Source organism: Prionailurus viverrinus, chromosome D2, assembly GCF_022837055.1.
Source record: "Prionailurus viverrinus isolate Anna chromosome D2, UM_Priviv_1.0, whole genome shotgun sequence".
Classification (NCBI taxonomy): Eukaryota; Metazoa; Chordata; class Mammalia; order Carnivora; family Felidae; genus Prionailurus; species Prionailurus viverrinus.
In genome coordinates this window covers 74304180-74320953 of record NC_062571.1, presented here as the reverse complement: position 1 = coordinate 74320953, position 16774 = coordinate 74304180, and the positions used below count along the sequence as shown (strand labels likewise).

At 41.8% G+C, this 16774-nt stretch overlaps 1 long non-coding RNA gene across 1 annotated transcript in view; it reads right to left on the bottom strand.

Moving 5' to 3' along the window:
- Positions 1 to 852: 852 nt before the first annotated feature.
- LOC125147903 (uncharacterized) overlaps positions 853 to 16774 on the bottom strand; it is a 45618-nt gene continuing 29696 nt past the window's right edge. The window contains exons 2-3 of the long non-coding RNA XR_007145345.1: positions 1293 to 1430; positions 853 to 1066 (exon numbers count right to left, since the gene is read on the bottom strand). This is a non-coding gene — a long non-coding RNA (uncharacterized LOC125147903). The remainder of the gene's footprint in view (positions 1067 to 1292; positions 1431 to 16774) is intronic.

The window sequence follows — 16774 nt, the reverse complement described above, 5'->3', positions numbered from 1 at the left end:
CATCCTCCCTGCAGACACGGGAGGGCAGTGCAAAAGCAGGTTTCTTTTCCCTGGACTCCTTCATCTCTCCCAAGGTGTCACAAAACCTCCCACTCCCGCCTCGCCAGCTGTAGCATTTCCTGTTCCTAGTGTCAGTTCCCTATTCTTGTAAGTATCCCCAGTAGAAATGGGATATGTTACGGAAACGAAATTGAAATCCTTCTAGTTCCCCAGAACACTACAGAAAAACATTTACACATACCAAAACTGTGCAAGGGGGGAACTATGATGTGTGGTGGTATCACTGATATGCAGTAATTCTCAACCTTTGGGGAGTTACAGGTCCTTTGAGAATCTGATGAAAGTTAAGGATCCTTTCCCCAGAGAGATGTACATTCGCCCTCACAATCTTGCATACAATTTCAGAGCATTCAGGAACACGTTAAGGATCTCTCCTGGAATGTTTACTGAGGAACTCTACCAAGATTTGGGTACTGGGGAATGAGAAGTATTAGAGATGCTCCCACCTCTGAATTTGTTATTAAAAATGAAACAAGTTTCCAGAATGTGCACCCCATCACAGAGTTTGATTATATGCTTTGACATGTACTTTATTAATTTATGACACTAAGTCAGCACATAGGCTATTAGAGATTGCAAGATAGGATCATTCAGTATTTGCTGAGAGTGCTTTGAGGTCATTAGCTTTCTAATGAAAATATGTGGATGTACAGTTAGAAAAATGAGAAGTAGCTGAAGTTAGCTAAAAGGGGGCACACCATGGACTTTAAACCGATATTTCCAAAGTGCCATGACCATCTGTTTGAAATATAGCACTGCACCCCCCCTCACTCCCCAAATTTTGTGTGCAGCCTTCTCTCTTCCCCCCAGCCCCTGAATTCTGATAGCATCTGCTGTGACTGGAGCGATCTTGGGCTGTGGGCAGCTGGAGTTCTATCTGTAGGAAGCTCAGGAGAGGGACAGGGCCTATGGGCTACCAGTGCCGATGACTGCCCCAGGGGCCATGACTCGGTACAGAAGCCACACGTTACACTGGCAGGGGCAGAGTGGATCTCCCGGTGTTCACCTGAAAGACACAGGATTGGGGGACACACATTAGGGCCTGAGAGGATTTACTGAGTCATCTTCCAGCCAGTGGCCTCCAGAGGCCACATCAGGCTCCTGGGGAAGGGAGCTAACATTTAAATGGAGCCACAGCACTACTGAGACCTTGAACCTGCTGTTGGTAGGCTCTGTGTGTAAGGGTAACAATTAATGAGAGGCATCAGCGGGACTGCTTTCCTTCTCCTTACCTGCCATTTCTCTCCTCCCCTCTAGTCTGCATGGCCAATTCTGTCCTCCCCTCTAATCCACGTGGCATCGCAGAAATACACTTGAATGTGGTAGCCGAAAGGCTCAGGGCAAGTTAATCTAGCTGCTCAGCTTCTCGTCTGTATGATGGAGACAATGATAGTATAGACGTCGTAAGGTTATTGTAAAATTAAGTGAAATAATGCATGTAAGTAAGGGATTTAGTACAGTGCTAATTGCCTAGGAAATATTATAAATGGTCACCATTTTTATAGTTATTTGGGCATTTATGTTTCCCTGCCAGGCTGATGACAAACTTCCAAATGTCAGGATGCATCCTATTTTTTACCACAGAGCTTACATAAAGTAGGCTTTTAGAAGTATTTTTGAATGAATAAGTAAATAACTGCATTAGTGAATGAGGGAATGAGTGAAGATGGGTTGAAAAATTGATGTTTTGAATAAACTTGGATAGGTGTCCCTGGGCTTTTGTGTGTGTGTGTGTGTGTGTGTGTGTGTGTACATATGTATATAAATATTGTACGTATATGTGTGCTAGACTCTCTGAGTAGACTGTTGTTCCCTTTGACTTTGCCCGGCCACTGACTATTTCTTGCCTTTTAGCTATCACCTTAGCACAAGCTTTTAGAAAGACCTTCCATATGGGGCACCTGGGTGGCTCAGTCAGTTAAGCACCTGACTCTTGATTTCAGCTCAGGTCATGATCTCATGGCTCATGGGATCAAGTCCTGAGCTGGGCTCTGCACTGATAGTGAAGAGCCTGCTTGGGATTCTCTCTCCCTCTCTCTCTGCCTCTCCCCTGCACTTTCTCTCTCTCTCTCTCAAAATAAATAAACATTAAAAAAAAAAGGCCTTCTGTAATGACCCTTATCCAAATGAGCATCCTTGCCCCTGGCCCCACTTGTTATATTTTCTATCACTACCCTCTGTTTAGATCACTTATAATTTATATGATTTATATATTATAAAGTTTGTAACTATATAGCTATTTGGTTTTGTAGCCTTGTTTATTTCTCACTACATAATAAGCTCTGTTGCCACAGAGAACTGTTTTCTTCATGACTCCATGGAGAGGCAACAGTCTAATGGGTAGAGCTAGGGATTTGAACCCATGCAGTCTGACTCCAGGGACTGCCTGCTTCCAAACCCTGGCTCCACCATTTATTAGCTGTGTGACCTAAGATGAGGTACGTAACTTCTCATCTTAGTTTTCTCATTTTCTAATAGGGTAAATAATAGTACCTTCCTCCCTGTTACTGCCCTTCCATCCCGGGCAACTGGGTTTTCTGCCCTGGGCCGTGTGTTTTAGAGGATGCTGCTCTAACACCACTGTGGCTAGATCCCACTCCGCATGCAAGCAGTCCCTAGGGCCAAGGGAACATGCCCGTACCTGCCTCTTTTAGACTATACTTGCGGTACCTGAGATCCCGGGACTCCCCTACCCAGATGACTCCAAGCAAGCTTCCAGAGCCCTGTGGGGTCTTCCCCCCATGTCACCAGTGTGCACACCCAGAAACCTTATGGTAACTGAAGATCTGCTATTTGCAGAATGGGAAGGTGGACACAGTTCAGATGTTTTGTCTGAGATGTCCACACCCATCGATCCAAGGCTCCTTTTGTGGTACAAGATATGTTGCAGGTGGGAAAAGAAGGGAGGTAGGCTAGGGTCCTTTATTTTATTCTTGCTTTTAATCTGGCAAATGCTAGAGACAGGCCACTATCTCCTAGATTGTTGTGAGGATTAAATGAGATATTACATGTAAAGCCTTTAGAAAATGCTTGATATACGGGGCGCCTCGGTGGCTCAGTCGGTTGGGTGTCCGACTTCGGGCCAGGTCATGATCTCGCGTTCCGTGAGTTCGAGCCCCGCGTCGGGCTCTGTGCTGACGGCTCGGAGCCCGGAGCCTGTTTCGGATTCTGTGTCTCCCTCTCTCTCTGACCCTCCCCTGTTCATGCTCTGTCTCTCTCTGTCTCAGAGATGAATGGACATTAAAAAAAAAAATAAAAAAAAAGCTTGATATACTGTATAGTGCTCAGTTAGTATTAGCTATTTATTACATATCCAGTTAACTTAGCACAGGGTCTAGTGCATTGTAGGTGTTTAGTCATTTTTTGAATGAATGAATAGATGAATGATTGCTTGAACTTTTAGCTCATTAATTGGGGCCCATGTTGGTTCTGTTGCTAGGTAAAATCATCTGTGTATTTGAACGAAAGATTTCTTTCTTTGTTGTAGTCATTGTTGGCTGAAAGTAAGAAATGCTGGCTTGATATTCACAGTTAAGCATGAATAGCAAACTTCCTATCAGGAAAAAGGTCTTAGATGTTGATTTCACAGAATGACAGTGTTCAGAAAGGGTCTGTATCTTATTTAAGCGAATAAATGATTTTTCAAGAAATACCATAAGGGATTTGAATTTATGTACTATTAGATGCTCCCTGCTAGCCCAAATACATTTGCAGTGACATATACAACGGCAGGATTTACAACAGGCTTCTAAGCTTCAAGACAACTTTAATAGTTTTCTGGCAGCACAGCGGACCCTTATCATAAGCAGAGTAAGTGGGATGCCTGTTAATATTATTGGAAGCCCCCAAAGCCCACTTCTGATGGCTGATCAGGGGCCATCGACCTCATGATTTAAATTCCTTCTTTGGTTCATCAACAAATGTGAAAGGATCGTGGATATTAGTGACATACAGAGCAGTGGTCAGTCTCCCCTCTATTGCTTATCAGCTGTGTGATCTTAGGCCAATTTCTGAATTTCACTTTCCTCCAGTTTCCTCATCTGTATCAAGAGCTAACAGTAACACTGAGATGGGTTGTTGCACAATCCCGTCAGAGAACCCGGCAGAGTGCCTGGCTGACAGTAGATCTCATTCCCTTCCCCACTAATTACCATGTATAGGGCCATGAAACAGAGAGTATATCCTGAGTTAAGCTTGTTTTGACAATATAGTTATACAGGAGGTACTACTGAACATACACTTACAAATCTGATGAATAATGTAGCTACCAATGCAAAGTATATGAGCAAACTTCATAATAACTGATAGCAGGAGAACATAGCAAATTACTCTTAAAAGATAATGCAAACATTCATTTTGCTTAAGTCTTCTAAAATGTCATTTGATTAAATCATATTTTTGTTCATATTAAGAACAAAATTGGTGTTTTATCATTAAAGAAGGTAGAAAAAAATAAATGTTTTAAAAATAAAGCAAAACTCTATTTTAGTTCTAATGTCTCCAAAACATTCTTTTGGAAATGAAAAAAAAATCACTAAGTCTATTTTGTATCCTTATTAAACCAACATCGGGGCTCCAGGGTGGTTCAGCCAGTTAAGCATCCAACTCTTGATTTCAGCTCACGGTTGTAGAATCTAGCCCCATGTCAGGCTCTGCACTGGGTGTGTAGCCTGCTTGGGGTTCCCTCTCCCTCTCTCTCTTCCCCACTTCTGCTCATGCACATGCACTCTCTCTCTCTCTCAAAATAAATAAATAAACATTAAAAAAATTTTAAAAACCCAACAGCTATGGAACTGCTTCAGAGCCCTTTTGCCACTGGTTGGTAAAGATTACATACTCTTCTCTTCTGGGCTTACTGCCCCCTAAATAGCATTCTCCCTCACTTTATCAGCACTGAAGGCTGCTCTTGGGAAAAGGGAACTATCTGATACTCAACTTCCATAAATCTGGAATAGTGAGCAGCCAAGATGGAAGTTCTACTCCCAGACTGATCTTTTGCATCTGCTCAGGGTGGTGCACTGGGTGGGAGGTGATTTCAAGGACCCGAGCCTCCGATTTCTCCGCAGAAGAGAATCTGGGTCTCATTTGCTTACCAGAATGTGAAGACTTCCTTTTTACCGTGAGATAACCTGGAAATACAAATGCCTTTTTAGGGAACTAAAACTTGTGGTAAAAAACTAAATAACTGAACTTAGTTACATTCTTGAGAGTAACTTGGTGGGGGAAAAGAGAGTAGAGAGCATGATGTGAAAGGCCTATGGAGGAGGAGAAAAGCCTGGGGCAAGAGCCCGTCAGGAGCTCAACAGGAAATCTTCACTGGCTCTAGTTTTAGGTTTTTTTTTTGTTTCCCCCCAAGTTGATTGATTATTTATTTATTTATAATTTATTTATTTTTAAATTTATATCCTAGTTAGTTGGCATATAGTGCTATAATGAAAACAGGAGTAGATTCCGGTGTTTCCTCCCCTATGTATAACACCTAGTGCTCATCCCAACAAGTATCTTCCTTAATGTCCCTTACCCAGTTAGCCCATCCTCTTTCCCACAACCCCTCCAGCAACTCTGTTTGTTCTCTGTAATTAAGGGTCTCTTATGTTTTGTGCCCCTCCTTGTTTTTATACTATTTTTGCTTCCCTTCCCTTCCGTTCATCTGTTTTGTATATTAAATTCCACATATGAGTGAAGTCATGTGGTATTTGTCTTTCTCTGACTAATTTCACTTAGCAGAATACCTTCCAGTGCCATCCACGTAGTTGCAAATGGCAAGATTTCATTCATTTTGATCGCTGAGTAACTGTTGATGGACATTTGGGCTTTTCCCATACTTTGGCTGTTGTTGATAGCACTGCTATAAACATTGGGGTGCATGTGCCCCTTTGAAACAGCACACCTGTATCCCTTGGATAACTACCTGGTACAATTGCTGTGTCATAGGGTAATTCTATTTTTAATTTTTTGAGCAACCTCCATACTGTTTTCCATTCCACTGGCTGTAATTTTAAACTAGAATCTGAAATTTTGAAATTTTTTAGTGCTGGCAATGGGCTTTTCATTTAAACAAGAAAAAAAACCCCACACACCAGAATAAACACACAAAATGGACCTTATATACCCACTTAGTGCTGGTTTGCAGCCATTTAATGAACACGCATGGTATTGACTTCAGGGTCCATTATGGACATCAACACTGCCTGTATTTGTGTGTGGGGGGTTTGTGTGTGTGTGTGTGTGTGTGTGTGTGTGTGTGTGGTTTTTTTTTTTTGACAGTCTGATTTTCAAGACTTTCTCATAGCTTTTAGTAGTATTTTTTGGACTTCTCTTCATTAAGGATTTTAAAAGCAAAGGTCTGTGCTTACATTGAAAGTGCTACTTTTCCTAGCATCAGAGTTCCTTGCTAATGGCTTTCTGAATACCATTTTCATTATTTAATTTTTATAGAACTCTACTTCCTTTATTATTACATTTGCCTTTGTAATATGCACAATCTGTTGGCTACATATTGCTAGGTTTTAAATATTTTTCCTGTTTACCATTAATAAAAAACAGTTGCTGATTCATCTGCCTTGCAGAATAAATCACTAACCTCATCCGTGCACAACAGAAAAATGGCAGGTATATCTTCTGATTATCCTCCCTAGCTGTTTTGCTCTGATCTCTATCTTTTCCTCCACACTAGTGAAGATACAATGTCCTCTGGTTATGGAGAGGAAATAAACATAAGGCTAAGGTTATTTGGATTTTATAAATGTAATAGTAATCAATAGTAATCCCAGGGCGCCTGGGTGGCTCAGTCGGTTGAGCATCTGACTTCAACTCAGGTCATGATCTCGAGGTTCGAAAGTTCGAACGCCATGTCTGGCTCTGTGCTGACAGCTCAGAGGCTGGAGCCTGCTTCAGATTCTGTGTCTCCCTCTTCTGCTGTCTCTCTCTCTCTCAAAAATAAATAAACATTAAAAAAAATTTTAATGTAATAGTAATCCTTTGCCTAGTTAATAACAGGAATGTATATAACACTTGACACTTTACCAAAGGACTTCAAATATGTTGTTTTATTGGACTCCTGAAGGGTTGTTCTAATTATTATCCCATTTGATAAATGTGACCTGCCCGAGTTCATGATTAATGAGTGACTGAGGCCACCCCTTCTTTCTTTTAATCAGGCTCATCTTAACCAAAATCTTAACCATCTTAACCAAAATCCCTTTTCCAGTCCCACAGGCTTTTGGCTACAAACCTTTTCTCTTGCCCTTCAGGGCTATGGCCACTCGAGAGTGGGTTGTACCCTGTTGCCCATTTCCTTATGTTGAATTCATTCTTCAGTTCTCTGAAATCCCAGGTTGGTGTCCACCACCGTACTGGACCGACTTACTAAGAGTAAGAGTCACGGTACCGTCTGGTTGTTACATGCCGTGAATATTTTGTTTTAATTTTTTTAAGTTTGTTTATTTACATTCCTGTGAGTCTTTAAAATTTTTGTTTGTTTGTTTATTTATTTATTTATTTATTTATTTATTTATTTATTTATTTTGAGACAATGAGAGAGAGAGCATGAGTGAGTGAGAGGCAGAGAGAGAGAGAGAGAGAGAGAGAGAGAGAATCCCAAGCAGGCTCTACACGGGAAGCATGAAGCCCAAAGTGGGGCTTGAACTCACAGACCACAAGATCATGACCTAAGCTGAAACCAAGAGTGGGACGCTCAACCGACTGAACGACCCAAGGTCCACCCTGCCGTGAGTCCTGTTGCTTGTTTCTACTTCAGTTCTCCATACCATCAACACCACTGGTCACTTCTGCCTTCTTACGTGCCCTCATTGGGTTTTTTCCTCCTCTTCGGGAGCGTCTCCAAGTCTCTTCAGTGACTCGTCTTCCTGCAATTTTCCTTAAATAATGAGACTTCTCACAGTGCTAGCCTCCACTCACCTCATTTTTCTTTTTCTTCCCACTTCTTCTCGTCCCAGAGAAATTTTATCCCCTTCTCACTGTTGCCTCTATAGGTAGATGACTTCATCAAAAAATATTACAGCTGGTTTCAAACATAAACAGAAGTAGAAATAATAGTTTAATGCCTGTGGACCCCATCACTCAGCTGCAATAGTTACTGACATTTTGCAAATCTTGTTATTTCCCTTGTGAATACTTCAGTATGCACTTCATAAGGGCTTTCGAAAGTTATAGCCACCACGCCATATTTATTTTATTTATTTTAGCAGAATGAATAGTGTAATTACTTAATGTCATCTGACACTTTCTAAATTTCTATGATTTTCCCAAGGATACCTTTTTATAGTTGATTTGAATCCACATTCTAATGAATTGCTGTCTCTTTATTATTATTATTAATTTTATTTTTTTAATTAAAAAAATTCTTTTAATGTTTATTTTTTTTTTAAATTTTTTTTTAACGTTTTATTTATTTTTGAGACAGAGAGAGACACAGCATGAACGGGGGAGGGGCAGAGAGAGAGGGAGGTACAGAATCGGAAGCAGGCTCCAGGCTCTGAGCCATCAGCTCAGAGCCCGATGCGGGGCTCGAACTCTCGGACCGCGAGATCGTGACCTGGCTGAAGTCGGACGCTTAACCGACTGCGCCACCCAGGCGCCCCAATGTTTATTTATTTTTGATGAGAGAGAGAGACAGAGCACAAGCAGGGGAGGGGCAAAGAGAGAGGGAGACACAGAATCCAAAGTAGGCTCCAGGCTCTGAGCTGTCAGCACAGAGCCTGACATGGGGCTCAAACCCACGGATCATGAGATCATGACCTGAGCCAAAGTTGGCTGTCCAACTGACTGGGCTACCCAGGTGCCCCTAAAGTTTATTTATTTGAGAGAGGTAGATAGAAACAGTGTGACTAGGGAAGGGGCAGAGGGAGAGGGAGAGAGAGAATCCCAACCAGGCTCCATGCTGCCTGCTGCAGAGCCTGATGTGGGGTGGGGCTCAAACTCACAAACCATGAGATCATGACCTGAGCCCAAACCAAGAGCCGGTAGCTTAACCAACTGAGTTCCCCAGCCCCCGCTTTTTAAATGTTTATTTCTTTTGAGAGAGAGAAGGAGAGAGTGTGCACATGCACGAGAGTAGGGGAGGGGAAGAGAGAGAAGGAGACACAGAATCTGAAGCAGGCTCCGGGCTCCGAGCTGTCAGCACAGAGCCCACGTGGGGCTTGACGTCATGAACCGTGAGATCATGACCTGAGCCACAATCAAGAGCTGGACGCCCAACTGACTGAGCCACCCGGGCATCCCTGATGTCTCTTAAGTGGATCTCCATTTCTAGTGCTGCCACATCAGGCCTTTCTCTCAGGCTCCAAACCCAAGAGCCCAGCCGACCCCTTTAGCTTCATTTGGAGGCCTCAAAGGTACTCCAGACTCTACATATTTCTAACTTAACTTCCTTTGTCCCTAGAAGCTTACTCTCATCTTGTGCTTCTTGTCTCAGGAAATGGCAGTACGGTCCACCTGATTGTTCACGCCAAAAACCTGAGGCTCTTCTCTGATCCCCATCTCCACTCACTTCTCATATGTCACATGTTCCCAGGTACCGCTAATTGTAGCTCCTCCATATCGTTTCAGTCCATCTTTCCATCTTCCCTGCCATTATCTTAGTTCAGATCATCACTGTCCCCCTGGATTGCTGCACATCCTAAATGGTCCCCTCCTTAAAGTTCTTCCACAGCTCTGGTTGTTTTCAGGATAAATTTTAACATCTGATAAGGCCTTAAAAACCCAGTGCATGCTGCCATCCCCAGCCCCATTCCCCTCTTCCTCTTCTGCTACTGTGCGCCATAGCTGGACGTGCCTCCGTTCCCTGCCCTTTCTCACCTCGGGCCTATGCTATGATGTTCCTTTCGCCCGGAATGCTCTTTTGTTTCCTCTCCCAACCGTTTCCTCACTGATTTCACTCCTTCTTGTCATGATATCTTTGCTGAAAAACGCTTCAGGGAAGTCTTCCCTCACTCTCCAAACCTGAGTCAGGTCCTGCTGTCTGGGTGCTGAGGGTACCTGGAGGTACTCGGTTTCAACTCCTTTTGTAATATTAATTCCATGGATTTGTAACTGCTTATTTGGTGTCTTCTGTCTTATTTGTGGTTGTAATCTGAGTAAGAATAGTGTCAGTTATTAGGCAAGCGCTCCATAAGTATGAGTTGAATGGATGAAGTAATGATTCTTTTTTAAGATTTATTTATTTATTGGGGCGCCTGGGTGGCGCAGTCGGTTGGGCGTCCGACTTCAGCCAGGTCACGATCTCGCGGTCCGTGAGTTCGAGCCCCGCGTCGGGCTCTGGGCTGATGGCTCAGAGCCCGGAGCCTGCTTCCGATTCTGTGTCTCCCTCTCTCTCTGCCCCTCCCCCGTTCATGCTCTGTCTCTCTCTGTCCCAAAATAAATAAACATTGAAAAAAAAAATTAAAAAAAAAAAAAAGATTTATTTATTTATTTGGAGAGAGAGCAAGTGGGGGAGGGGAGAGAGAGAGAGAGAGAGAGAGAGAGAGAGAGAGAGAGAGAAAAGAGAAAGAATCCCAAGCAGGCCCCACACTGTCAGCCCAGAGCCCAACGCGGGGCTCGAACTCATGAACTGTGAGATCAAGACCTGAGCTGAAATCAAGAGTTGGATGCTCAACTGACTGAAGCCACCCAGGTGCCCTTTTAATTTAATTTTTTTTGAGAGAGAGAGAGAGAGAGAGAGAGAGAGAGAGAGAGAGAGTAAGCATGAGTGTGGGAGAGGGGCAGAGAGAGAGAGAGAGAGAGAGGGAGGGAGGGAGAGAGTCTTAAGCAGGTTCCATGCTCAGCACAGAGCCTGATGTGGGCTTGATCCTACAACCGTGGGATCATGACCTGAGCCAAAACCAAGAGTTGGATGGTCGGTAGACTGAGCCACCCAGCATTTCTGAAGTAGTGATTCTCCTAAGTCCCAGGTTTCCCGTGTGTACCACTGTTGCTTAGTATTGTAGGTACTGTGTGTGATAAGTATTGCTTGTAGCATCCAGGCCTTAAACAATTAAGTTGAATTTTCAGAAAATTGTTGAAACATGGCAGTAAAGTAGTGTAGGGTAAATATCGTAAGCTTGTTCCTATCTTAGGGCCTCTGTACTCACTACTCACTCTCTTTGAAATATTTTCCCTCTGTCTTCACCCGTTTTGTTCCTTGTCCTTGAGACTTAGGTGTCAATATCACTTGCCACTGTTTCTTTGTTGTTCTTTTGTCTCTTTCTCTCTCTCTCTCTCTCTCTCCCCACAAGGGAGACAAGGGGCTTCATCTTTCCTGTTCATTGCAGCATTGTAGGTATTCTACAAATATTTGTTGAATTAGTGGAAACATGAATGAATGAATGACTGCTACAGCAGTTGAGGTGATACACTTCCAGGAAAAATAAGGGGAAATGACAAGCTTGTATGTTTTTCAAAAGTAAGCAAACCCTCTCTAGGTCCTTTTATTAGACATGTAATCGTGTGTGTAGCCTTTTCTGTGTTATTCCTAATTGTCCCTTTCTTATAGGTTATGTGGGGAGCCGTTTGATGGACACTTTCCATTGGACCATCTTGCTTAAGTAAGGTGCGAAGCATGTGCTAACATTAGCAGAGAAGTGAGCTTTGCCAGAGGTGTAAATGAATAAGAAAAGTAACCAGCGGACCTACTGAAAGAGACCTTTTAACAAAAGAGGGAGGTACCAGTTTGTATATTTCAGCTTCAGAAAACCTGTCTCAGAGGCTCATTGTAAGGCTAACTGATTTAGCCCAAAGAGCAACCAGGAGGGTTCAGTTTGGATCACTGGCAGTTGTGTGGGACTTTGGGCAATAGTGGGGGGAAGAGGAGAAAGGAGGTTTGGTTGGGAAGGCAGTGGGATGTGAAAGTGCGTTTCTAGTGAGTGGGCAGGAACTCTGCCCACAGAGATGTTCTAGTTTCATGGCTCCTTAATGCCCGTGTTCATTGAAATGGGTCTGGGAGCAGAACAGTGAGTTTAGTTCGAGACATTTGAGATTGAGGCATCAGTAATATTAATAAAAAGCTCAGGGATCTAGGTTGGATCTAAGAGATTTCTGAGATGCCAGCGGGAATACCAGCATCAAAAGGAGGAGAAGAGGGTATGGAACTCTTTGACAGAGACCTAACATTTCTTACTCAGAGGGCCTCAGGATCTTCTGAAGATCACATGCTATTGGTCATTCCTTTCTGAATTCTTGTAACACTTCCTATCTGTAACTTCTAGGCTTCTAAGCCTTTGGCAGAGTGTTGTGCAGTAGAAATACAATGGGAGCCACACATGGGAGCCACACATATAACTTAAAATTTTCTACCAGCAACATTTTAAAAAATAAGACAAAAACCCTAGGTGAACATAATTTCTAAAATTTAGTGAATTTAACCCAATAAAATGAAAAATATTACTATTTCATCATGCAATCAATATAAAATTTAGTAATGAAATACTTTATAATCTTTTTTTAAATACTAAGTCTTCAAAATCTATTGTGGCTTTTACACTTAAAGCTCATCTAAATTCGGCCTACCTACATTTCAGGTGCACATCACATGTGGCTAGCGACTACCATATTGGATAGTGCAGTATGTGTTGTACTTGTATCAGTATGTATTCGGCAGGACAATCATGCCCTGTCTTCCTGATGGATTTGTAAGGCCCCAATCCCTCTTTGGAGCCCCAGTTCTCCACGTAGGGCTCTGAGCAAAAATCAGCTCAAATGAGCCCAATTTCCGGAAGCCTTCCTTGATCCTCCTCCTGTAAGGAACCATTTCTTCTTCTTTTGGGCTTGTATAACATGTGCCCTGTATGTCTGTGGTGCCGTTTCTCAGTTTTTACCTGGTATGACAGTTGTTGGTGTAAATGTCTTAGAATTGCTCTTTCTAGATGTGAGCCGAAGGCAGAATCTATCTTTGGAGTCCTCATGGGTGCCTAGCATATTAACTTTTTCTCAAAGGAAGAGTTCAGTAAATGTCTGTTGAATAAATATGTGCACATACTAAGCATTTATATCAGTTATTGAGTATTTTGGTAAGTGATAGGTAAGTCTGGACATTGAAGAGAAAGTGACAGGTTAGGTACAGTAAAGTGAATTGACTCAACATTTAAGACTATTTCTTGGTAGTCAGAAGAGACACAATAAAAAGGAAAAAAAAATAAAAGGTGGGATCTTCATCCTTTGTCCTGGGGAGGACAAGCCACTCCTGTTGTTCACTTCTCTATTAGTTTGGTCCTGCCTGCTCATTTATCTATTTTATGACTGTCTACTTTTACCTGCAATAAATTCAAGTTCCTATTTCATTTGCAGATCATCTTAAAGATACAGAGAAAAAAGAAAGCAAATGTCAGCCTGGGTAGGTAAATTTCTATAGCAGCAATACTCAAATTGTGGCCCATGGACTAGAGCTAGAGCTATCTGTGAAGAGGTATGTTCAGAAATGAGATTAATCATTTTGGAACTTTGTAACACTTTGACAGTAAATTTGTGCACTTGAATCAAATAAAAAAAGAATTAAGTTTGTATTTTATACTTCTTATTTTTATTTTGTTTTTCCAATAACTAACTTAAAAAACAATTTTACTGAGGCTATAATTGATGTACAATGTGCTGCATATGTTAAAAGTGTATAATTTGATAAGTTTAGACATGTATATATCTGTGAGACCATCTCTACATCCAAGATAGTGAACATATTCTTCACCCCCCCAAATTGACTCATACTCCTATGTAATTGTCCATCTCACTTGGCCCTCTTCCCCCAAGTAACCATCAGTATGCTTTCTGCACCATAGATTAGACTGCATTTTCTATAGTTTTATACATAGAAGAATACAGTGTGTGCACTTTTTTTGTCTGCTTCTTTCACCCAGTATAATTAATGATCTTGAGATTCATCCAAGTAGTTGTTTATATGAACAATTTGTTTCATTTTACTATTGAGTAGTAGTCCAATATATGGCTATATCACAATCTATTTATTATTGTTTGTCTGCTGGGGGACAGTTGGGTTGTTTGATAATTTTTGGCTGTTACAAGCAAAACTGTTCAGAACATTTGTGTACAAGACTTGGTATGGCTATATATTTCCTTGGGCAAATATCTAGGGGTAGAATGGCAGATCAAATGATCAAACCAAGTTAAGTCAGCTTGGGCTGCTATAACAAAATATCATAGATTGGGTGGCTTAAGCAATGGACATTTAGTCTCTCACAGTTCTGGAGGCTGGCAAGTCCAAGATCAACGTGCTGGTAGACTAGGTTCTTGGTGAGGTTATTCCTCCTGACTTGTCGACCGCTGCCTTCTCTTCATGAGCACTGTGTGCTCATATGGCCTTTCTTTGGTGCATGTGCATAGATACATCTGTCTCTCTTCATCTTCTTATAATGGGCACTAATCCCATTATAAGGAGCCCACCCTCATGACCTAATCTAAACCTAATTACCTTTCAAAGGCCTCATCTCCAAATACAATCACACTGGGGATTAGGGCTTCAGCATACGAATTTTAGGGGGATACAAACATTCAGTCCGTACAAAATGGTAGGTGTTTGTTTAACTTCTCAAGAAACTGCATTTTATATCACCACCAGCAGTTCATGAGCATTTCACTTCCTCATATTTTTACAAACATCGGGTATCGTTTAGTCTTACTAATTTTAGTCATTCTGATAGGCGTGTAGTGCTGGCTCATTGTGGTTTTAATTTGCATTTCATCTACTGGTGTTGAATACATTTTCATCTGCCTGGTTGACATCTGAGTATTTTCTTCGGTAAAGTGTCTTTCCAGATCTTTTGCCCATTAAAAAAAATTGGGTTGTTTTCTAGTTGAGTTTTGAGGGGCCTTTGTACATTCTAGATACAAGTCCTTTATCAGGTAGGTGGTTGCAAGTACTTTCCCCCAGTCTGTGGCTTCTGTTTTCATCCTCTTAATGGTGTATTTTGAAGAGCGAAGGTTCTAAATTTTGATGAAGTCCAGTTTGTTTGTTTGTTTTAGTGGGTTGTGCTTTTGATGTCATATCTAAGAAATCTTTGTCTCACCCAAGGTCACAAAGATTTTCTCTTATGTTTTCTCTAGGATTCTTATTGGTTTAGGTTTTATATTTAGGTCTATGATGCACTTTGAGTTAATTTTTGTATATGGTGTATACGGATCTAAGTTCTTTTATTTTTATTTTTATTTCTTTGGTGGTGCTGGGACATATGGATGGCCAATGTGCCAGCACCATTCATTGAAAAAGTGTATCCTTTGTTCTCTGCATTGCCTTTGTCAAACATCTATTGTCAGTATGTGTGTGGGTTTATTTCTGGACTCTATTCTGTTCCATTGGTTAGTTTGTCTGTCTTTATGCCAATACCATGCTGTTTTAATTACTGTAGCTTTATAAGTATTGGGACAAAGTAGTATTAGTCCTCCAACTTTGTTTTTCTTTTGATTATTCTAGACCTTTGCATTTCCATATGAATTTTAGAATCAGCTTGTCAATTTCTGCAACAAAAACATACTGAGATTTTGACCGAGATTATGTTGAACCTAAAGATCAAAATACAGAGAAATGACATCTTAATATTGAGTCACTTGACCTCTCTGTTTATTTAATTCTTTCTCTTGGCAATATTTAGCAGTTTTCAGTTTACAAGTCTTTTTCGTCTTTTTCCAGATGTATCCCTAAAGCTTTTCATATTTTTTGATAACTATTGTAAATGGTATGTTTAAAATTTCAATTTCTGATGACTTATTGCTAGTATGTAGAAATACATTTGATTTTTGTATATTGCCCTTGTATCTTGCACCCTTGCTAAAAAATGAAGCAGTTGAAGAAATAATAATTAGATTCCCACTGTTCTGACTGGATCTTAGAAGGAAATGGGACAATGAAAGATAAGCCGATGGTTTTGATATAAGGATGCTGGGAGAGAAGAACCTGGAGAAGAGCTCTGTTTTAAAGATCCTTTCTGTTGTGAAAGGCTGGACACAGGGACTAAGTCCAGGGCTGTGTGGTTGTCGTTCCAGGCATCCTGGCCCAGCAGTACCTCTGGGCTGGGTCCTCTTTCTGGCTTTTGCCACAAAGGGCCATAGGAGGTGCTCAGCAGCTCGGCCATGGTCTAGGAAGGGTCATAGTCAATAACTGCACCATCCAGGGCGCCTGGTGGCCCACTCAGTTAAGCTCCGACTCTTGATTTCAGCTCAGGTCATGATCTCACAGTTCGTCAGTTTGAGCCTCCATTGGCTCTGTGCTGACAGCGTGGAGCCTGCCTGGGATTCTCTGTCTCCCTCTCTCTCTGTCCCTCCCCTGCTGGCTATCTCTCTGTTTCTGAAAAAAAGTAAATAAATATATAAAAATATTGCACCATCCATCACCAGCTGCAAACTCATCCATTCGTGAGTTTTTCTCCTGGGACCTGAGGTAGAACAAAAGAGGAGTAGGCAACAGGCAGTTGCTACCACTTTTAGATTCTCAGCATTCACGAGCCTCCTTTCTTTTCTTCCTTCCTTGCTCACACTCGCTTTCTTCCTTCCCTCTTCTCTCCTCCCTACCCCTTCCCTCCCACCCACTCCTCTCCTCTCCCTTCCCCTCTCTTGTGTTCAAACTTGTACCAGAGGCTTCTATGTTGATTTCACTTGGGAATATACCACAGCCCTGTTTACCCCAGTAGGGTCAGATTTAGGTCTTTGCAGGCTGAATGAGCTCCCAGTCGGCTTCTATCTTCTGGAAACTGGAGTTTATCCCTTTCTCATAACT